This window comes from Mastigoproctus giganteus, chromosome 13, assembly GCF_048544385.1.
Source record: "Mastigoproctus giganteus isolate SK-2022 chromosome 13, ASM4854438v1, whole genome shotgun sequence".
NCBI classification, from domain to species: domain Eukaryota; kingdom Metazoa; phylum Arthropoda; class Arachnida; order Uropygi; family Thelyphonidae; genus Mastigoproctus; species Mastigoproctus giganteus.
In genome coordinates, this window is record NC_143587.1 from 111,582,316 (window position 1) to 111,606,436 (window position 24,121).

The 24,121-nt window shown below is 35.3% G+C and overlaps 1 protein-coding gene across 8 annotated transcripts in view; it reads left to right on the plus strand.

Moving 5' to 3' along the window:
- Window positions 1–24,121, plus strand: part of LOC150076362 (uncharacterized) — a 98,165-nt gene that overhangs the window by 20,768 nt on the left and 53,276 nt on the right. For 4 of the 8 annotated variants that reach the window (XM_090387898.1, XM_090387895.1, XM_090387896.1 and 1 more), the window contains exon 3: window positions 7,264–7,440. The exons of the other annotated variants lie outside the window; for them this stretch is intronic. The gene's annotated coding sequence lies outside the window, so the exon portion shown is untranslated. The remainder of the gene's footprint in view (window positions 1–7,263; window positions 7,441–24,121) is intronic. 8 annotated transcript variants of the gene reach the window in all.

Consider the following 24,121-nt stretch of genomic DNA (forward strand, 5'->3'; position numbering starts at 1 on the left):
TTACAGATCTCAAATCTATCAATTTATATGTAAAAAATGTATTAAAAAGAAGAGGTTTTCAATGATGACAACCTTATATTTAGATTTTGTGCACCATTAACACTGATGTTTATGAATAGATTTCAAATGGTGGCTGCAGCAGATGAATATAACTGTGAAGAGGAGCACACAATTATTCATTCCCTGGCTGGAGGTTTATCCCTAATGAAAATTCACAAATTCTCTTGCACATCCAAAGCTGTTTTCTTGCAAATTGATGTGGCTCTTTCTGGAAATCATTGTGTAAGTAGAATATCTGCTAAGATCTGAACTGCTGGAAATTTCCTATCTGTGGGTTCCCAAATTGCTCATTTCAGATCAAAAGTGCCCCCCCCCCCCCCCCCCCACAGTACACAGCTGAAAGGACCCTCTTCTTAGTCAGGTTTGCAGTAGGAGACAAAAATCTACGTTTATCACCACGAGCCTGAATCAAAAGCAGAATTAATATTGTGGAATTAGCAACCTTCGTACATGCCCCTGTAAAATCTGCTGGAAAGGTTGGGACTGTTTCTTGGGATTCATGAGACATCATTTGTGTGGAAAGTTTGAAAGCAATTCTCTAGCTGATTCTCCAAAAAATATATTCTTCCTCTGAGTATCATTCTCTCCAACTAATAAAGATGTGGATGCAACCATTGTGCTACTTCCACATGTACATTGTACTCAAATCTTTGGTTTCTCCTTCTGTTCAAGATGTCTCACTGTTGTACTAATTTTTCTCAGCCTTTCTTTTTAAAACTGAAAATCAGAATTTTTAAAAAAATATGCAGATTTCTTATTTTTCTTCACAGATACAACCATAATTGAACACCTGAGAATAATTTTCCAAATTGTTCAGTTAACCATACAAAAAGTAAACTTTATTCTGTAGGTTGTTCATTTCCAACATAATGCATACAATATGGCTGAGGGATGATATCCATTTTCAGTTTAGAAAACAGTAAAGATTAATAAAAGAACTTACAGGTTTATAAAAACTAATATCTTTAAACATTTATTTTCAGAGAAAATAAATGTACATGATGATAACTCCTCACTTTCATTGCTCATAGTTTGAATACAAGTCAAAACATTGTCCTCCACTATCAGTAAATTAGAAAAAGCATCCTTTGTCAATCATGATTATAAGAGAGTAGTGACAGATGAGCACAGAGACAGTGCATCATGAATGTCAACAGGTTGATGGGTGGAAAACTGATCATCACAACATTTGTGGCAAACTTTACCATATTTTATACATATAGCTAAAAAAAAAAAAAAAAAAAAAAAAGCATTAGTACAGTTCTACCAATATTATACTTGCTGGCATAATATTGCTAGGTTATTTGCATGCTAATACAATCCAATGAAGTGTTACAGCTTAAAATATTTAATACACTTATAGAAGAAGCTGTATGACTTTATTCATAAATGTGGTAAATTGTGTACTTATTTTAGCCTCCAGCTTGCTTTTTATTATGAATTCATGAGTCCAGAATATGTGTCCTTATGCTTAATACTTCAGTCAAATCCATGTTTCCACACAGAATTCATAGATTGCATAGAAAGCAAGTTGCCAATTGAGTTTTTGGAAGCATTATGTTAAATATTTTTTAATTCATAATCATATTAGGAGAACCAATTCATCACCCAACATGCTATTTGGTAAACAATTTTTTTAATCAAAATAAAATGAATGAATTTTGCAAAAAAGGAAAAAAAAAAACTATTTCTTATTGAAGATAAACAAATTGATATTTTGCATTGTTCAGTTCTTTCATAATAATGAAAGAAGAAAACACATGTATAATGGTCCTTGGTTGGGGAGCTGATTTAGTGTGTATGGAACCTTGAAATTTAGTAAGTTATTCTAAGTCATGCTTGGCATTTTAACAATTCCTCATAGCAGTGATGAGTGAAATAATATTCAGCCAAGTGAGAAAAAAAAAATCAAAATTTCAGGTTTTCTCTTCTTTTGCATTTTGGAAATGCTCTTAACAGTCAAATCTAAACAGTGCCATTGCTAAAACAAAACTTTGATCCAGCATTTCTGAAGCATGAAAAGTTTGCAATAGCATCTTTCTTGAAACAGTCATAATCAAGTGATTATGACTGTTTCAAGAAATCCACAGGAAGAAAAATCCTAGGTAAGCTAGTGTTTGAAAGCATACTCTACTAGCAAACAATCCTAGTTGTATTTTAATATAAAACGTGTATATTGTCAGTGAAATTTAATTTCTAGTACAATGTGGATTTTAAAAGCCCACTTTTACTGAAAAATATTCTGTTTTTTGAAAAAGAAAAGGGGGGGGGGGTTCTCTCTCTTTTAGTCAAAAAAATCTCTTTTACCTTCTACTGGTAGTTACTCCAGCAATTAAAAAGTTGGCAGATATGTTTCTTTGAGTTTCAGTGTAATTAATATATACACTGCCGGAACACAAACTAAATTTAGTAATTAATTTGCTGGTTACAACTTTACTCTGCTAGAGATTAACAAATTTCACGAGGAAAGGAAGTGTGTGTGTGTGTGTGTGTGTGTGTGTGTGTGTGTGTGTGTGTGTGTGTGTGTGTGTGTGAGAGAGAGAGAGAGAGAGAGAGAGAGAGAGAGAGAGAGAGAGAAAGAAAGAAAGAAAGTGTTTGTTTATTCTATGGCACCAATCCAAGCAAACTATATTAATGCAAGCTATATATATATATTTATAAAAGAATAAGAGAAGTTTACCTCGATATGATAAGTAGAACACTAATTTTTGGAGAATCAAGACTGGTAATAGTTGAACTAGTTGTGCAGCATAATTTTCCTGAAACAGAGTGTATACATGCCTTCAGTTATGAGATCATTACAATACTGGGACATGAAAGTCTCAGGATTAGCAGTGTGTGTGGTTTTCATGGAATTGCCCAGTTGTAATCACCAGTGTGCATAGAGCTATGTAGATTGTTAACAATACATCCAGTGGTCCTGATCTGAACCAGGAAGCATTTTCACACCACTACTTTCTTTTGCATCACTTCATTGTTGTTGATGCATTGCATTTCAGAAAGTAGACATCTTCAGGCATTACTTGTATTCATATTTAACTGCCAGGCCTGAATGCTGTGTAGCACAACTTATGCTCCATAGTATCTCTTCCCATTGGACATGAATGATTTGCAGTGTGCCACTCCAAATATTTGGTGTTATGTGGGATTTGTGGGCTGAAGTTCTGCAATAAAAAATGAAGGGCATGCTCTTCACCAGTAATCTTAATTTCTTATATAGTTGAGGTTTGCCAATTTCTGTATGCCACTTCTCTTACCCTTTTGGATTGTGTTGTAGTGTGTACATACACCCACACAACCCCCCCCCCCCCACACACACACAGTGTGGCAGTCAACAGTAGTACCTCTATAGAACTCAAGTCCCTTACCATAATTTGTACATCTGTTACTAATATCTCTGGTATTTGTCAATACTTAAATTATGCCTGACTTGCATAATTTTAAAATAAACATGGCAAAACATTGTTTTATTTTTACTCTATGGCAATCGTAAAGAGCAAAGGCAGCCTAAATTACAGCAGTTGCTGTTAATAGTGGAGTACATCTCATTAAAATATATATCATGGGTGGCCAACTCTGGCATGTATGCCACTTGTGGCACATGCAGCTCTAAATATTAGCTTGCTGCCCGATGTGGGGAAAAAATATATTGTATATATATGTAAAAAAAAAATTATATAAACCAATTTGAAAAATCAGAATGAGCTAAAAGCATGCAGTTTAAATTCCACTTTCATTTCCAAAAATTATAACCTATGCTTCAACATCATGGAAACATCAAGTTCATATTTACCACTTTTTGGTGCAGGTAAGTAGGGGATTAACAGGCTCCTCTTAACAAATTCTGTAAAGATGAATATTTATTCATTGAATTTTTAAATTTATTTTATAATCATAAAATTGCTTTATGTAATTAGCAAAAACATTTGATGGTACTAGACCCATTTCAGTATTGGGGGGGGGGTATTGATTCTGGTAGCTTCTGAATCTGCCCCTAGGTTACATGCTGCAGGAAGAGGTTGACCACTGCTGATATATATCTTAAAAATAATTCTGACCTGTCTTAAAAGCTCTTTGAGATCCACTTCAAATTCTTTGTTGGCTTACTAGTTGAGAAAGAGTGAGTCACTTAGTTTGTAATGTTTTGAATCCAGAGATTTGGTTAATCTTGTGATTTTATGGCAAATATTTTATGAGGAATTAGGAGTTTTCTGGTGTATTCTAAAATTTGCAGCTTTTTAAAATAACTAAGATTTGATAATCTTTTAGAGTATACTTTCAGTTTTTTTTGTTTTTTTTTTAACTCTATTGATATTATCAATCAAAAGCCACTAGTTAGCTCAGATCTATTACAGATTCTTTTCTGTAAATGAAACCTTTGCTGGGTTTAATCTTAATGCCTTTATTTAAGATATTATTTAATTTGTGGACTGGTGCTGCATTTTTCTTTTGTAGTGTTAGTGGGGTTCTCCTAAATTTAAATGCTTGTAGTGTTGCCATTTATGGATAGTTGTCTCGCTCTTTCTCCCCCACTCCTTTTAGTTATATATAAGCATAAATTTTTTAAAAAATGCATTATGCATGACAACAAAACAGTTATTTAAAAGAATCTAAAAATAACTTTTAGGAATTTCTCGATGAATTTTTATTTCATTTTTAATTTTTTTACCTCACGTTGAACCATACACTACAAAAATAAGATCTTATTCATTAATGGCAGTAGTTATTTTTTTACAAAAATGTAACTTTCATAATACAAGAGTTTACAAGATATATCATTATCTGCAAGTTTTTCTATGGTCTGGTGCTATGTTAATTTGCCAATTCCTGTGTCACTTTTCTTAGTGAAGTGAATGCCTTACTAAGCCTGTGCTTTCATTTTGCTTATAGCAAAATAGAAACTGAAAAGTATGGTTGACTTGTAACACATCTTCAGAAAAAGCTCAGTTGTTTATCACATTTCTGCAGAAACATAAGATGACAAATAATAAACACTGGAGGAGTAACTTCACTTGTGTAAATATAAGTTGGGTTAAGGAAGTTAGCTACTCAAACACATCAGTCACTCTTTTGTAAACCTACCCTAAGGTGAAACTGAATAAGATCAAGTAAGCAAAATACTTTCTGTGAAAGATTTCTGAGGACCTGTATACTTGATCCTTTGATATTGCAAAATTACGCTTCAGCAGAAGATGAAATCTGTTTTAGAAGCCATAAAAATGTCATTATACCTTTAACTCCAGTTCTGTGAACAGTCATCAAATGTAAAAACATTTTGTTGTCAGCTGAAATTTTAAACTGTTCTAAAGATAACTACCTCACGCATTTGAAGAATTAAAGAAAACACGTTCAGAGATTGGCTCTAGAAATTTGTTAGCAAAGTTGGATGATTATTGCAGAATAGGAGAGTACTACCTTTTTAAAGTTCATATGTTATCCTCTCGTGTGTTTATTTGAAGGAGAGAATGACTGTACATAGTACTAGTTTTAGCTGTTTCTTGTAAGAACTCTGCTTAAGATTTGGTGGCTTGGGTTGGGGGATTAGATGTTCACAGAGGTTTTATTTCCAGAAGGTAAACTTGTAGTTTAACTATACTTTACCCTTCATTGTTCCCTTAAAAGCTAGTTACATATTTTTCTATTTAAAAGTCGTGTCAAATGCAGTTGGAACTAATAAGCAGATGATATGGGAGTGGTTATAGCAGATAATTACTTGTTTATTTAGAAGGATATGTTGCAGTGCACTTACCTTAATAGTTTTAGGTGTATTTTTATAATTTTGTGCAATGGCATATTAATTATATACATAACTAGGATTCAGAGGAAGCCTTTTGGAGATTTTGTTTCATACCGTCAGATTTGGTAAGTATGTTATGATATGTAAACAAGGCAAGGCAATAGAATTTTTATGTATCTGAAATAGACTTAATATAAATTATTGTTAATTAGATATTGTTTTGCTGATAATCTTAATATATTTCAGAAACATTGTATATAAGATTAAAAGATATAGGGATAAAGCAGTATTTAAAATTCTAGGAAAAAAATTTATAGGATGAATCCCCCCCCCCCCCCTTTCCAGTTTTGTGACTGAAGACTGGAAATTCCTACTTGCAAACTGGTTTTATTTTAGCTTTCTAGTCTGACATCTGTCTCAAAAAAAAAAAAAAAAAAAAAACCTGGTAGTATCAAGTCATTATTGAAGTGGTTCCCCGTTTGACATAGTACTTTAAGTATTTTTAGAAGTTCTTATAGCAAGGATGGAAAAAAAATGAAAAAATAGATGACTCAAGGTTATTCACTAGGCCTTCCTTCTGTAGCATTAGTATGGAGTGGGAAGCCAGTTGACTGACCTTGAGCTGCCTCTTGTTTTTCTCCCTACTTTAGACATTGATGTAATGAAGTTCCATATTTTGCTGAATAACCTGTCACCTTAAACTTGATCAGAAGTTTTCTGCATGGTGTCAGTCATGGTTGATTTAGCTGAAAAGAAAGGTCATTCATGCTAGGCATACTACCAAGTATTAAAATTTCAATTTCAAATTAAATATGGTACTTAGGTTAAAAGGTATGAAGCAAGAAAGGTTTTATCCCTTAACTCATTTTTTTTTTTTTTTTTTTTTTTATCATTTATTTTTATTTAATACTATTTTATTTGTTATTATTTTATGATGATTATTTTTTGGTTTATCCCACAATGTGCAACCATGTAATTACAGTTGGTGTGCCTCAGAAATGGCATTGTTTTTCAGAATTATTCTTAAGGTTATCGCTATTAAAATTTTAAAACAATTGGGCATCAGCATTATACCATAATAATTATATGGTGATTTTTTATTAATTTCTAAAGTCTTGATGTGTATTACTCATTCACTCGTCTATACTTAGTTCTGGCATGCTTTTTTTTTTTTTTTATATATTATTTTTTTGAAACAGTACTCACACAGAAACTGTAATTCAAATAGATGACTGCAGTGTAAAAGAAATTCAACTAAAATATAGTGCAATAAAAAGATTTATAAAAGCATGGTGGGAATATTAATACTTAAATAATTATAGCTTGGGAGAGCTTCAGGTTTTTTGGTTCTAATATAATAAATTTGAAGTTATTATATTAGATGGAAATTTTAAGTTAACAATTGATAATTATGCGGCAGAAACCTAATAATTATCAGGCTACAAATCACTGTGGTGTTTTTTTAGAAAAAAAAAAGATGTTTGTGATTGGTGGAAAAAGAAAATGCAAATTCAAGGCATCACGCATTTCGACGTCCAAAGAAGGGACACTTTATTCTAATAGATGAATACAAGAGTGGTACAGTGAATAAGCAAACCAGTAAAGTATTAAAATAAAGATAAAGTTGTGTGGATAAAAGGAAAGTAAGTATTAGTTTTTACCAAAAAAAATTGTATGTGGAAATTTGGGATCAACTTATATTTGGAACAATACATTGTATAATTTTAATATGAATATAAATTGCTCTTTTAATGTAGCGGTCTTTTGCCTGCTTTAACGATGCAGTATTTCCAAGACTGTTTGCTCCTGGCCTTAAACATTTGTTTGCCAAATTTGCCACAAATTAAATTTGGAAGAATTCCAATCTGCAAATGCACATTTGCTGTATAATGGATTTTGCTTCCCCAGTTTTCAAAGCATTTTTCAGAAATGCAACGTGTCAGTTTACTTCATCCTGATTAGTCTGGATCAGTATTAAATCTTTCTTTTGTGCACAACCATCTGACGTCCATGCATGTAAATGTCTATACATCTTTATATAGATATTATTGTTAAAAGTCCATTTCTCTGTGAAATGATGGCACTCACTTTAAGCCAACCATTTGCATTAATTTTGATTATGGTATAATAGTGTAGATTACTGTTTATCTTGTTTATCTTTCAAGATGTCTTTTCTTATAATTTGTAGTTTGGTCCCTCAGTAGCAAAGTCTGAGGTAATGCTTCAAAAAATTACTCTGTTAAGCCATAATTATTGTGATTAGGAAATACTTTTTCTACAAACTGCTTTTTTTTTTTTTTTTTTAGTCTTGTTTCTTTCTAGAGATTAATTATTACTTTGTTATTTCTTGGATATTATGCATTTATTTTCTGCAGAAGCTTTTAACTCAAAGTGCTGTAGTTTTAATTGGTCAGTTAATTTCAAAATGAAGAAAATGTCTCATCACCTGGTCATGACAGTTTTATTTCAAAATCATTAAAGACAAAAAAAAATTTCTAATATAATATAAAATACTGCATAATAGCAATGGCAGACAGCCTCCATTAACGAAATTGACAAAAGTATTTTGAATTTATGCATATTTTATGCATTTATAAAGTAAGCAAACATACAATGTTTATATTAACTGGTTGATGTTTTTTTTTTTTTTTTTTTCTCCCACATCTAAGCTGCAGGGGAAACAAAGCAAAACAAAAAGTAACTGCTCCACCCTTCAAATTATTTTGAAATTTTGCAGTCATAGGCTGTAGTAGTGCCCATTGTCTCTTAGTAATGTGCAGATAGGGTTCTACATTACCAAGTGTGTGTGTGTGTGTATATTTTCAAGGTAATAGTGTTATTAGTCTGAATTTCTAAATTTGTCTTTCTATATTTTTGAGAGATGCAACAAATTGTTTGACAGACTTGAACTGTAATACTTATGCTTGTCAAACTGTTCAGTGGCCAGTTTGGTTAAGGACCTTGAAGGGAAATGTCTATGTTCAGTGTCCCTGCTTTTAGCCTTTAGGTTTGTAATGCCAAAATTATCATAATCAAAATGGAGATGGATAAGAATATATACCAAAAATAAAATAATAATAATAATTTATAAAATATAAATGTAGCAGTTATCAGTAGGAGAGAAAGTGACTGGACAAACAGCATAATTATTTATGCAAAATGCAGTAATTGGCTATCAAATTATGCATTATTACTGGATGGGTGGCCACAGTTTCACAACAGTTTTAAAAGTTAGTGTCAATTCACTTTTATTTAGGGATATATATTATTGATGTGGAATCAATTGTCAGCAGCCATAAATCACTGTCACAATGAAGAGTGATGAAACTGGTGATTAGCCTAAATCAGAAATAATAATAAAATTCTTTATTCATAGAAATGTAAGACACGATTCCCACTACAGGCAACCAGAGGAATCTTACAATTAACAAATCAAATCTGACTGACCACTTCTGGACTGTTTACATTGAAAAATGCACTGGAAAAATTCTGTATCATCTTGTGAAAATGGGATCATAATCTCAAGTATGAATCTTCATTTGCATTGAAAGTTAAGCCAGTGACATGTTACTCATATGCAATCCAAATCATTAGTTATGGTCTGATCTATTTAACTTCTTCAATGAAATGTTGGTTACACTTAGGCTAGAAATAATAGTTTTTTGGATATATTGCAAATAAAGGGCACAGCTTGGCCTCTCCTTTCACATGATGTCAGCAAAGAATTCAGCAACACAGGACAAGCATGTGCATCACAAAATTCTTTAATTGAATTTTTGAGATGAATAAACAGATTTCTAACATTTGTTAGTATGACAAGACTTGTACTCGAATGCAGTTTCGTTGATAACTATTATCAATAAAACTGCAAGTTAGATGCTTTCTCTGTGATTGAGGATATGATATAAAGAACTGTCTGGCTTAAAGCTATCATAAGGTCATTGCTGAATGTCTTCCAATCTATTTTAACATCCAAATTGGATTAATAACACTACTCTGCATTTTGAAAAAAATTAACTGATACTGATTTTTTTCAGAAAAGGGTATTTCTGAATAATTTTCTAATGTTGATTTAAAAATGACTTCCTTTTGTTTCTATAATGTCAGGTTTCTTAAAAAATCATGAACAAAAAAAAATTTTTTTTGGCAGAATTTGTGCACACATGTATTAATAACAAAATGTTTCTTTTACCAGACTTATTTTTAAATACATGTTAAAAACACTATTAAAAAGCGTAGTGTGGTAAAAAATCCACTAAACACTCACCTCTCATTTTAAAAACTAATCTACGATGGGTCAGTTTTTCATTTCTTTGATTTTCCTTGCAGATCTTTCTACTTTACAGTCTCTCTTCGGCATCCAGCAACATTAATGTTCCTTCTTCCCTGGTACCTCATCTACGTGTGTTTAATGCCCTCATGCTATTCTTCACTAGCACTTCCTAGATTTTCTGGGAAGTAGTCAATGTCAGAGCGTGAGAAATATGCCTTTGACACTCATGTTGCAGCCCAGCTTCTTGAGCTTTGCCAGCATATTTTCAACTATATTCTTGTATCTGGATCTTTGTACCCTAAGAAGCTCTCACCATCAGACTTGAATATAATCCATGCCTGTTTTTCTCTTTTATTCTTAGTTCCTCAAAACCTCAGTCCCTTGTTAGTTTGCAAATTTGAGGTCCAACAAAAATACCTTGTTTTTGTTTCTCTTGGGTGATCGATGGGAATTTTGTACAAAGGTAGTTGAAGCAGGGACTTTCCTGAGATAAAGCTTTCATAAACTGTTTCATCAAACCAAGTTTGATATGCAAGGTTGAAGGAAGACAATTTTAGGGTCTACTAGTGGTTTATGAACTATGTTCTCTGATCCAGACAACAAACTGTCCCTCTTTGGCCAGACCTTGACATCCCAATGCTTACTCCTTGCCTGACTGTGTCACTCACACAAAAGCAAGGCATTTTTGTGTAGCCAGATTGCTGTCCAAGTAACAACAAACCATGTTCTTCATACTTTTATCAACAACTTCAAGTTCTCATATGTTTCTTTCAAATACACTCAGTGAGTTCCTAGAATTGAACTGTATTTATTTCCATTGCAAAGCAACATACCTTTGCGATTCCTCTTTGATAAGTCAATACAATGTCTCCACTGTAGGATTGTAACTAATTCCTAAATGGTTCATTAAATCATATTACCAGGGGAAAAAAAAAAAAAAAACATACAATCATCCTCAGAAAAGAAGGGGACTAGTTCTCGTTTTCCGTGTCTCTACCATGAGAAAATTATCCTATGTACTAGAGGATTTTTTGATTTAGTCGAGAACTAAGGAGTTCTGCAGATTCCTTGGTAAATTTAAATCTCTTACTAGATCATTGAGTTCAGGCTGTGAAAACAGTTGAGGGCTGCACTCAGTCTTCAGTTGTGTGGACATTTTGAAGCTTCACTTTCAGTACTCTGTTGCTACATTCTCTAATATAAGTGGAGGACATGGAATTTGCAGGTTATTTCCATGTGGGACTGGTCTAATTGTCAGATGAAATATTAGGATACACAATGTCCTTACTCTTTGCATTGTATCTTTTTACATTAACTAAGTAAAAGTAACAGTCAACACAATAGTTTATAGGCTCCTGCCACATCACGGAAATTGCATAGCCATCTTTTTACCATTTTTTGGCAAACTTTATGTGGAGCCCATTGTTTCTCCTGGTCACTGAGTTTCAGTCAAAATTAAGTACAAGTTAAGCTCCTCCCAAGAAGGTTCTGCAAACTGCAGAACTGAAGTCTTCTTGGGAAGAGCACCTTTTTATTTCCTTCACCAATCTACCCCCTCTCTACACCCATTCCATTAGTAAAAAATGTGTATACATTTTTTACTAATTCTGTAATATCTTGTCTTTGCTTGAAGATTACATAATTTCACAAATATAAAAATAAGTTTGGATTGTTCAAGCACTTGCGCGAAGACATTTTAATCGCTTTTCAGCGCAAGGTTGACACGGTTACCTCAAAAGTAAATTGAGCTCACACTGATGAGCCACTACTGCATGGCAGCAGTGTTTATGGATCACCTGCTAAACAAACATTGAATTATGAAAAATATTAGTCTTCATTAACAAAAATAAACTTTATTAGGCACTATGCCCTTTCTCCTTCACTGAGGAATCTAGTTCCACAAAACAGTCAACATAATGAACTTTTTTAAAATATTATTAGTAGTGGCAAATGTTGCAAGAAAGCAAGTGTACAAAGCATCAGCCAAAAAAAAAAAAAAACATACTGCACTCATCCATACCCTCCAAGAATTTGTTTAATTCTTCCTTGAATCTATTTAAACCAGCCACAATCAGATTTTGCCACAGGTGCATAGTGTCAATATGCTGCAGTTTGCAGAACTGAAGCCTTCTTGGGAGGAGAACCCTTTTGTTCCCTTCACCAATCTACCCCCTCTCTACACCCATTGCAGCAGATCTACATCTTTCCTAAAGTGAGGCCTCCAGACCTGTATACAGTACCAAAAATGTGGCCTGACCATGGCCTTGTGCAAAAGAATAATCACCTTCTTATCCCTGCTAGTAAAAATTCCTATATATTTTCCTAGATCTTGTTGTAGTATCTCATCTTGATTACTGCCATTAACCATCCTTTCAACCTTTGTATCATCTACAAACTTAGGCATTAAGTCTGATATACCTTCGTCGATATCATTAATAAATATTGAAATCAACAATAAGCCCCGCACTGAACCCTGTGGGACTGTACTAATAACAGTAGTCCATAAAGAGCAGTGCCATTCGATAATCATTGTTTTCTCCCACTTATCTATCCCTTTATCCATAGCTGTAAATTGTCCTTAATGCCACATTGCGCAAGTTTGTATATGATATCAAAATTGGGGGGGGGGGGTTGCATTTGGGTTCCTTGGTCACTGCATCATCATAGTATCAAATCAGCTTGGTCAGAAAAACTGATCCTTAACAAATTCATGATGTGAATGCATTAAAACTGCATTTTTGTATAAATAGTCCTGCATCATCACTTCTTTAACCAGTGACTCCATTATTTTTCCAGGAACAGCTTTACAGTATCAGCCAAAAAAAAAAAAAAAATTCCCATTTCACCCATTCATTCGTTCCAAAAGTTTGTCCCTCCTGAAAATGCCTGCCCAGATGCTCTTGCATTAAATCTTTAACAAGTAATTCCATTATTTTCCCTGAAACAGACGTTAAGCTAACAGTTCTGTAATTACTCAAGTTGCATTTTGATTCCAATTTATGAATTGGGGATATATTCGCACATCTCCAGTCCATATTGTCCTTCCCTGAATCCAAGAATACTCTCATAATTACGGCTAAGGGTTTTCTTACCTTTGCTGCCTCACCTAATATAATTGGATAGATTCCATCCACCCCTGGTGCCTTTTTTATGTTCACTTCAAGAATTCCTCTTCCACTTTCCCTTCAGTTATCACATTCCATTAGCTCCCCATTGTAGAGTGATAAACTTCTGGCATCCCTTCCCTTAAATAATTCCTCATGGGTGAATGTAGATGCAAAATACCTATTCAATTTGTCAGCAACCTAAGCAGGTTCATCAACAGTTAACCCATTGACATCAAGTGGCCCAGTGCGATTCAATCCCTTCTTTTGACTGTTAATGTAAGCATAGAAGTCTTTGCATTCTCTGACTCTCTGCCAAAGACTTTGGCTTGCCTAACCTCCTTTGTGACACGATTACATACTAATTTATATCTACCATAGGTTTCGGAATCGCCTAATACAATAAAAATATATATGCCAGACTTCATAGAACATTCGAGCTACTTATTTATTATTATTATTATTTTTTTTTTAAGTGAACCCCTAACACGAGAGATATTAGAACCTATAGTACTTAGTATTGGGTTGGAGATTGAGAAGATGAAAGAAGGTATTTGTTGACATTGGACTTGAACTTCTGTAGACTGTAATTTTCAGGAAATAAGTATGAAGGAAGGTTGTTCCAGAAAACGGCAGTTGAATGAATAAACGAGGAAGATGAAAAGTTTGTTCCGTCAGTTTGAAGTTGGACCGTAAATGGATGTTGGCTGGTTGCGGCACATGTTCGGACTGTTTTGAAAGAGAGCGCGGGAATTATAGAAGCCAATTCAGAAGAACAGTGCCCATGGAAGTATCTGTAGAAGAGGCATGCAGCAGAAACAATACATCTATGAGACAGCGAGTTGTGAGACTGTTAGAGATGAATCATCAATTAACCTAACTGCCCTCTTCTGAATGGAATCAAGAAGCCTGAGAGAGGTTTTGGGAGCACCACCCCAGATGTAGGAACAATATTCCATGGTAACGAAGATTTGCGATTTATACAGAGTGAGCAGCTGTTTGGAAGAAAAGTAACGCCAAGAGGGAAAGAGAAAACCAAGTTTTTTAGATGCAGAGGAAGCAATATTTGTAAGGTGCTTGTGCCAAGAGAGATTAAAAGTCAGGGTAATCCCCAAAAGAGATATATCATTTTGCCTAGAAATTGGAGTGTCACTAAAGATAAGCATAGGAGCAGAAGAATCATTTTTGCGAGATATAAGACAAGACTGAATTTTAGAAGGATTGAAATCAACTAAGTTGTCTTTGCCCCACTGGAGAATTCCCTGAAGATCGGCATTTAAGGAATTGGTAGCAGATTTTCGAGAAGTTGAAGCAGATTGAACAGGGTAAGGTTTCTCAAAATGGAAAGTGGAATGCAATGTGCTGTCATCGGCACAACTATGGATAGGATTTCCAGTCAATGGAAGAAGGTCATTAATATACAAGAGGAAAAGAGTGGAGAAAGAACTGAACCCTGGGGGACACCAGCATTAGTGGAGAAGTTAGAAGACAGAGAGCCATCTACCATCACCCTCAGTGAGCGATCAGAGAGAAAACTGGATAACCAATTAAAAACAGTGTTTAGAAGACCTTTGTGCCAAACACGATTGAAAGCCTTTGAGATGTCAAGAGCAACTACTTGTGTTTCACCGAACATTTCCATTGAATTACTCCATAAATGGGTAACATAAGCCAGTACATCACCCGTGGATCGACACCGACGTAATCCATACTGGCGATCGTTGATCAGACAGGTTTCTACGAAGTTTTAAGAGTTGGCGGTTAATTGATTTCTCCATTACTTTAGAAAGAGTAGAAGTAATTGCAATGGGACGATAATTGGATGGGAGGGATTTGACATCCTTTTTAGGAACTGGCTGGATATGAGCAAAATTTTCAAGCAGAAGGAAAAACACTTTTGGAATAAGAAAATGAAAAAAGGTGGCAAAGAATAGGAGTAAGTTCAGGAGCACAGGTTTTGAGAACAAGTGGAGAGATACCATCAGGACCTACAGATTTTTAGCATCAAGATTCATCAAAATCCTTCTGACATCCTTTTGACGGAAGACCACAGGATGCATTGAATGGAGCGTGTTGGGAATGGTGGGAGGTGTTTTACCAAGATCATTAATATATGAGTTGGAAGAAAAATGGGATGCTAGCAGGTCAGCTTTATCCTTGGCTGAAGTGACAACAGAACCATCTGGTTTGGACAGAGGTGGGAGCAGAGATGGGCAAAAGTTGCAGCCAATAGCTTTGGCAAGGGACCAGAATGCTCGGCTACCATTAGGACAAGAAGCAAGTTTTCTACTCTTAGCCTGTTCAAACTCTAGTTTGGACTGATTAATAAGTGCTTTACAATTGTTGCGAGCTTTGGTGTAGGCAGAAAATGAAACTGAAGAATTAGAAAAAAGCCAATTACAATATGCAACATTCTTCTCTTGAACAGTCTTAGCACATTTATTGGAAAACCAAGGTTTAGATAAAGGACGAGATTTTAAAGTGGAGTGTGGGATAAAGGATTCCATTCCTGCAAGAATAATTTCACTGACACGATTTGAGCAAATGTTGACATCAGAAGTTTTGAAACAGTAATCCGACCAAGGAAAAGAAGAAAAGTAATCTTTCAGGTCATCCCATTTTGCATTCTTGTAATGCCAAACAACACAAGGTTGGGAATAGCAATGAGATAAGGGCTCCATTGGAGAACGATCACCAACTTGTGATCTGAAGTGCCTAAAGGACCTCTCACTTCGACCGTGTACTTAGAAGGGTTGTTTATGAAAAAAAGATCAAGCGTGTTGGCTGTATGATTAGGATTGTTTAGTATTCTTGTAGGTAAATGAACAATCTGTGCAAGGTCGTTAGTAATTGCAAAAGCCTCAGCATCTCGACCAGCTGGGTCGGTGTGACTAGAAAACGGAAGCCAGCTGGAGTTGTGAACATTAAAATCACCAAGGAAAATTACCTCACTGTTAGGAAAGTTGGATTGGAGAAAGTCAAGTTGCAAAGAGAGGAAGTAAAAAAGCTCCAAGTGATTAGTGGGGTTGGGAGAATGGTAGAGACAACAGATGAATTTTCCACAATGAGGTAGAGAGATTTTAAGCCAGAGAAGATCAAAGAGAGTAGATTCCAAATTGCCAAGTCTCCGACAGGGAATATCAGAACGGACATATGCACAAGTACCCCCTTTGAAGCGAAAGGAATCATACGGCGAATAATTTGGGCATCTGAGATGAGCAGTAGTTGAATCCACCGATAACTAGATTCTGTCAGAAAAAGTACATGGGTTTGGCAGGCTGCAAGTGGAAATGGACATCGTTAAGATTAGAATTGAGACCACATATATTTGTGAAATGAATTAGGAATTGCTTGGGAGGTTTAGATCTTTTTGTAGATAAGCTTGCTCTATTAGTTTGACAATTCATGGTGTATTCAATAGTAAGAAAAAGTGGGTGGGACACGCTGTATGAAGTAATGAAATTTTTGGGTATGGCATACACATGGTAAGAATATATCCAGATCCTTGACGTAAGGTGGCCTCGACAATGCTGCCCACATACACACTACTCAGACTCCCTCCAGTCACTATCTGGCAGAGTAGAGGTAGCAAGGTTATACACTAGCTGATCTGGAAGCCTCCTAGAGAGTTACCAATAGGTTCGGTCCGGTGTACTAACTAGCAGCCGGCCTGCGAACACTGCTTTAGAGCTGTACCCTCGAAATGTAAGGAATATTGGATTTTGCCGCGATGTTCATCATAACTTCAAAGTCATCAATCATACTGCATGATGGAAGAGATAGGGAAGGGTTGACCAGAACTTAGCTCTAGAGACTAAACATTGGTTCCACCACTTCAAGCCTCCAATAAGGAAAGTGGTGGTATTGGACCGGTTGATGAGTGTCATCTACCACCTAGTACTGCCTTGTAACATAGAGTGGCGGCATTCCTCCGTGTGCTGTGGGCGCACACACCCCGACCCCTGCTTACGCTGGTTCACACCTGGGTGGTCACCCACCATGTAATTGTGCATGGAGGTTATACTCAAGATTACTAACAGTCCCACCATCTTGAACGTGCAAGCAGAGGATTTGGCTGTCACAGACCGTTCGGACTTCGTCGAAATTGGGTCCACTTGACTTGAGTGTCACCTGAATATCAGTTCCATCAGCGTTTATACTCCCAGGTAGCAAGTGCAGCTTGTCTGGCATATGTGAGAGAATGTCTGTGACAACCTCAAGGACCAAATTACAATTAAATTAAATTATTACAATTAAAATCCTATAATTCCATTGCCACTATTAGTTACGTGCTATGATATTCATGCCAAAACTGATACAAAAGCTCTACGAATAAAGAGTAACTTACAAAATTACCATTAATGGCATATGATACAAGAAAGCAAGCTTATACATCATCAGCAAAAAAAAAAAAAAAAAACCTTCCTGTTTCACCTATCCATTCCCTCCAACTTCAAAAGTTTGTCAGTCAACCTCTTACCGGCTAAAGGCAGATTTCCGCACATCTATTCTGCAACAGTCTTTCTTTAGTAATACCATTATATATACAAGAATTCCCTGACTTACATAAATTCGACTTTACGTAAGTTTTTGCCGTACAGACTTAAAGAAATTCTTGGAAATGTATTTTGCATCTCACAGGAATAAATGGAGGTGTCGTGAAAATATCATGTTGAAATTTTCAGCAGTGAACACAAAACAGCGTTCAGGTGCTATATCGAAGATGGAACAGCCATTAATAATATGGATGGAAAATCACATTCAGAGGCAAGTGCCCCTGAGTCTAATGACTAAGCAAAAGCAACAAGTATTTATAAAGATATTAAGGATAAGTACAGTGAACTTATGGTAAGCAACAGGTGGTTTAATAGGTTCAAGCATCGCACTGGTTTCCACGTTACAGTATGCAGTGCAAGTCACCAGTGCCAATGCTGCAGCTGCAGAGAAATTTTGTGGTGTGTTGGAAAAAATTATTGATGAAAGCGGCTATTCAACGCAGAAAATTTTTTAGCGTTGACGAGACTGCTCTGTATTGGAAAAAAATGCCGGATCGAACATACTTTGCCAGCTTTCAAGGCATCAAAAGGCCACACTCTTGCTTGGGGCTAATGCAGCAGGAGATTACAGATTAATACTACTGCTTGTGTACCACTTTAGAAATCCTCTTGCATTTGAGAGCATCAATAAAGCCACTCTACCCATGCATTTCCAATCGAATCAGAGAGCGTGGATAACAATATCTCTCTTTGAGGATTGGTTTAAATGCTGCTTCATTCCCGAGGTTGAAAAATATTGTAAAGACAACGACATTCCTTTCAAGATTTTGCTTCTGTTAGATAATGCTCCTGCACATCCTACACATCTAGATGATTTCAATTTGAATGTGAGAGCCATATTTCTTCCGCCAAACACGACTTTACTCATCCAAGCTATGCATCAGCATGTTATTTCGAATTTAAAAGCATACTGTTTACGTACAACATTTGCCCAGGCATTCTCTGCAGTAGACGATGAGAAAATTTTTACCTTTAGAGACTTTTGGAATCTTATGATATTTACCACTCCATCTTAAACATTAATAAGGCCTGGGCAGAAATTAATAAAAGTTGTTTAAATGGTGTATGGAAGAAAATATGCCCACAGTACATAAAAGGCTTCGAAGGATTTTAAAAGGACGAATCATATGAAGAGGTTACAGATAAGATTCTAAAGGGTGCAGAACTACTTCAGCTGGAGGTTGATGCCAAAGACATGGACAAGTTAATAGAGGAAGAAGAGAAGGAATTATCTAACGAAGAACTTATTGACTTGCAGGCAGCAATAGTGAAAGAAGAAAATGCTGACAAAGCTGAAGATGAACCAAATGAGGAGAGCCGAGATGGCAATTCGTGAAATTGCATCGGCAATGGCGAGATTTGAGAAGATGGACCCTGACAGTGAACAATTCTTAAAAGTTAACAGAAGGGTGAATGATATGCTTGCTTGCTACAAAGAAATCTGCGATGAAAAGAAAAAAGCCACCGTCCAGTCATCCATTAATATGTTCTTTCGTAAGGTTGAGCGGCCGACCCCTTCTAAATCTCCGCAGCGGCGTACTTATCAGCTGAAGACGTTGATTCTGGCAATGATGCTCTAGAGGTATGCCTCTCTTTTTTTGTTGTAATTTTATAATTTTTAAATTGCACGCTTTTGTAATTTTTCCTGCGCATGATATAAAAAAAATTGAATAAAAACAATAAATAATTCTATTTACATGTTCATCGAACATTTCTTTTTTGATTCAATTAATTCAGTGAGTGCTGCACAAGCATGGGAGAAATTCCCCAACTTACGTAGTGTTCCGCGGTACGCGACCCTTACGTAAGTCGGGGAGTTCCTGTATATGTATGTATGTATGTATGTATGTATATATATATATATATATATATATATATATGTATGTATATATATATATATATATATATATATATATGTATGTATGTATATATATATATATATATATATATGTATGTATGTATATATATATATATATGTATGTATATATATATATATATATATATATGTATGTATATATATATATATATATATATATATATATATGTATGTATATATATATATATATATATATATATATATATATATATATATAGATATATGTATGTATATATATATATATATATATATATAGATATATATATATATATATATATATAAATAAACATTTACAGCCTTCTCAAAAGCATTTTGACTACTTCAGTTGGAGATAGATTTTTATTAAAGACACATTTGGCCTTAATGACAACATTGCTCTTTTGTATAGACTCTTGATTAGCTGACAGCTGAAGTTACATTTTAGTAGTTAAAAATTAGTGGTACTGGTCTCGCCAGATCTAGCTTATTGTCACATCCCAAAGGTAGCTATCCCAGAGTCATGAAATCAAGGTTGGTGGTAGTTGAACTAGTTGTGCAGCATAATTTTCCTAAAACCAAGTGTATACAGGCCTTGAGTTATGAGACAAATCATTACAATACCGGAACATGAAAGTTTCAGGATTGGCAGTGTGTGTGGTGTTCGTGGAATTTCCCAGTTATAGAGCTATGTGGATTGCCAACTATATTCTAATGGTCCTGATCTGAACCAGGAAGCATTTACACACCACAACACTTTCTTCTGTGTGCACTTCCACACACAGAAGAAAGGCAAATTTCTACACATCTATTCTGTAGCTGTCTTTCTTCAGTTTGAATTTAGGCCTCCTCAAGTGCGTAATCTGAGCAAGAGAAAGAATCCCATCAGCATTGAGCTCGCACAATGCATTCAAAGCCTTATACACCTCAATCAGATGACCTCTTGGCTGCCTAGTCTCCAGATGCTGCAGTTTGCCAAACTCAAGCCTATCTTGGTAAGAACACCCCTTTGTTCCCCTTTCCAATCTCATTGCCCTTTTCTGTACAGGCACTCCCTGACTTACATAATACTCAGCATTCCTTAAATTTGACTTTACTTAAGTTTTTTCCGGCCGGTGCAAACTTAAAAAAATCATAACCATATTTTGCATTTCGTAAGGATAAATGGAAGTATTGTGAAAATATTGCAATGTTTGAACCCATTAACACTTTTTTTTTTTTTTTTTAATTTGTTCCCAAACCCTAGAAGTTTAAATTTTCGCTATATCACTAAGCTATCTATCTCTTTAAAAGGTCATTTTTATTGGAAATTGCACTATCGTTATCATATATTCCGTTATAAGAATCAGTTTTGAGTGCCTTTGTTGGTATTTTTCTAAAGAATATTTCTGGAGGTCACGACCATAAAACAGTAAAAACAGTTTGCACTTTCCGGTTTATTGGGCTTTCCTGTTTATTATAAACGGGTAGTAAACTTGATCTCATTATTATAGTTGCGATGATCCCAATAACTGAAATTGTGTGGGTTTTTACTTTATTATGGTGACACGTTTTCCCCTTCACTGAAATCTTCAGTCATATAAGAAACAAATAAATGTTCAGAACCTTCTCTTCATTCCTATTCACTTATTACAATGAAGAAGAATCCAATCCACCAACCAACGGAAAGTGCAAGTGGTTGCAGGGCTGGGCAACAAAACAAAATTGATTTAGAAATGAAGATGAAAATGATTAAGTACTAAACAGGACAAAATTTGTCATCTATTGCCAGGAATTAGGTCTCACTGCTTCAACAGTGAATACTATTTTAAGGGACAGTGCATGTATAAAAGACGATGTTAAAGGACCAACACATTTAAAATCAGCAGTGATCACAAAACAGTGTTCAGGTGCTATATCGAAGATGGAAGAGCAAATTCACCCTGGCCATTCAAGAAAAGCCAGAAGTATTTATGAAGATATTAAGGATAAGTATGATGAACCCAAAGCCAAGTTCATGGCAAGCAGTAGATGGTTTAATAGATTCAAGCATCATACTGGTTTCCACAATGTTAAAGTATGCAGTGAAGTCGCCGGTGCTGATTCTGCAGGAGCAGAAAAATTTTGTGATGTGTTGGGAAAAACCCCGTCTAAATTTCCACAACCCTCAACCTCTACAGCGGTATACTTATCAGCTGGATACGTTGATTCTGTCAACGATGCTTGAAAAATTAAAATATGATGACATTATCCCTGTCCCCTCCCCCTTTTTGTAATTGCACACTTTTTCTAATTTTTCATATGCATGAGATTAACAAAAATTGAACAAATAATTCTATTTACCTGTTCATCGAACATTCCTTTTTTGCTTCAATCAAATTCAGCAAGTATAGTTGCGAGTGCTGTATAAACCTTTAGGGAAATTCTGACACGTAAAATTTGACTTGCGCAGAGTTGCGCGGACGCAACCCTTACATAAGCCGGGGAGTGCCTGTACTCATTCCAGCAGCTCTACTACCTTCCTAAAATGAAGCCTCCAGAACTGTATGCAGTACTCAAGATGTGGCCTGACCATTGCTTGTACAAAGGGATTATTACCTCCTTATCCCTGCTAGCAAAGTTCCTGTATATCAATGATAAGACCCCAAGAGCTTCTCTGGCAGCCTGTCTCCACATTCTGAAAACTTCATATCTGACTACAAAATTACCTCCAGGTATTTTTTGCTCTCCACTACCCTGAGTGTAGTACCACACAGTTAGTACATTACTCCGGGGTTATTGCTACCATCTGCAGTACTTTGCATTTGTCAGTGTTAAACTTCAATTGCCACCTCTCAATCCATCTGCCAACTTTTATAGATTCTCTTGCAGCATCATAGTGTCATTACTCTCATTAACAAAACCTGCAAACCTTTGTATCATCTGCAAACTTGGACATTAAGTCCCCGATATTCCTTTATCAATATCATTGATAAATATAGAAAACAGCAATGATCCCAACACTGAACCCTGGGGACACCACTAATAACATTTGTCCACGAAGAGCAGTGTCCATTGATTACCATTCTCTGTCTTCTCCTACTCACCCATCCCTTTATTCATAACAGCAGGTTGCACTTAATGCCATACTGCTCTAATTTGTACAGCAGACTTATTTGCAACAACTTTTCTGAAATCCAAGTATATGATATCAAAATTATTTTTTGCATCCAGTTCCTTTGCAACCACATCGATCCAATCAAATTACTCGGGCAAGATTTCCCCTCAACAAACTCAAGCTGTAAGTCAGCTATAACTACAGTTTTGTCTAGATGATCCTGCATTGCTTCTTTAACCAGTGACTCTATTAATTTTCCTGGAACAGATGTTAAACTAACAGGTCTGTAATTAATCATGTCACCCTTTGATCCTCTCTGTGAATTGGGGATGCATTTGCACATCTCCAATCTATGGGGGGAGGTACCTCTTCGGAATCCAAGGACACTCTCATAATTATGGCTAAGGGTTTGCTTACTTCCTTTGCTATCTCCATTAATATAAAAGGATAGATCCCATCCATCCATGTTCCTCAGTTATTACAAAATTATTGCTTCCTGTTCGAGTTTGATAAACTTCCAGACTCTACTTCCCTACAGAATTACTTGCGTGAATGTAGATGCAAAATACTCATTCAGCTTGTTAGCTACTCAAGTAGGATCATCAACATTCGAACCATCTGTATCAAGGGAACCAATTTGATTCATCTTCTTCCTTTTAGCATTTACATAAGTAAAGAATAAGTAAAATAAGGCAGTGAACGGGACTAACTCTTTGTCAAACAATTTAATATGTTAATTAATCGAAAAGACATCAACATTCTTTGTCTGTACACTTCATAATAAACAAGTTAATTATTTTTATATAAGAATAATAACAAAATATGTAAAAACAGAGATGTAAAATGCTAATTTTTTCCATGGGAAGCATAGCTGGCCAAAAACTGGATTTCTAATACACTGGGCTGGGTTAAACTTGCACCTTTTTTACTTCCTTATGCAGTTAGTTTTAGTGGCTCTTGCTGTTTTTAGCATCTAACAGTATTTGGCCATAATATTGGCATTCCATTCCCCTTGGTACCTGTTTTGTATCCTAAGGAATTTTTTTCCCTGCTCTTCACTTAAACTACCAAAATCGTCTGCATTGCTCTGAAAACTTCATCTGGGAAATAGTGACGAGAATGCAAGAATATTTTTATTTACACATTTCCCTTTATTTGTTTAGGCAAAGGTTGAGCCAACATAATGCTCACATTCCATACTGTATGTTGGGTACATCAAACAAGTCTTTACATATTTCTATGCCACCTTGTCATTCGCCGATGAGCCACCTCCCCCTGCAGCTCAGCATCCCCTGCAAGGATTGAATCACCAGAATTTAAGTCTGCAGTGGTGATTCCCATAAGATGGAGTTGATCAACAGAAGTGTGGCACAAAACCCCCTTATAGAAGATAGTAATAGATGACACCACAGGTTGAATATTATTATATTCCAAGGCTATTGCATTTTTCAAACTAATATTAT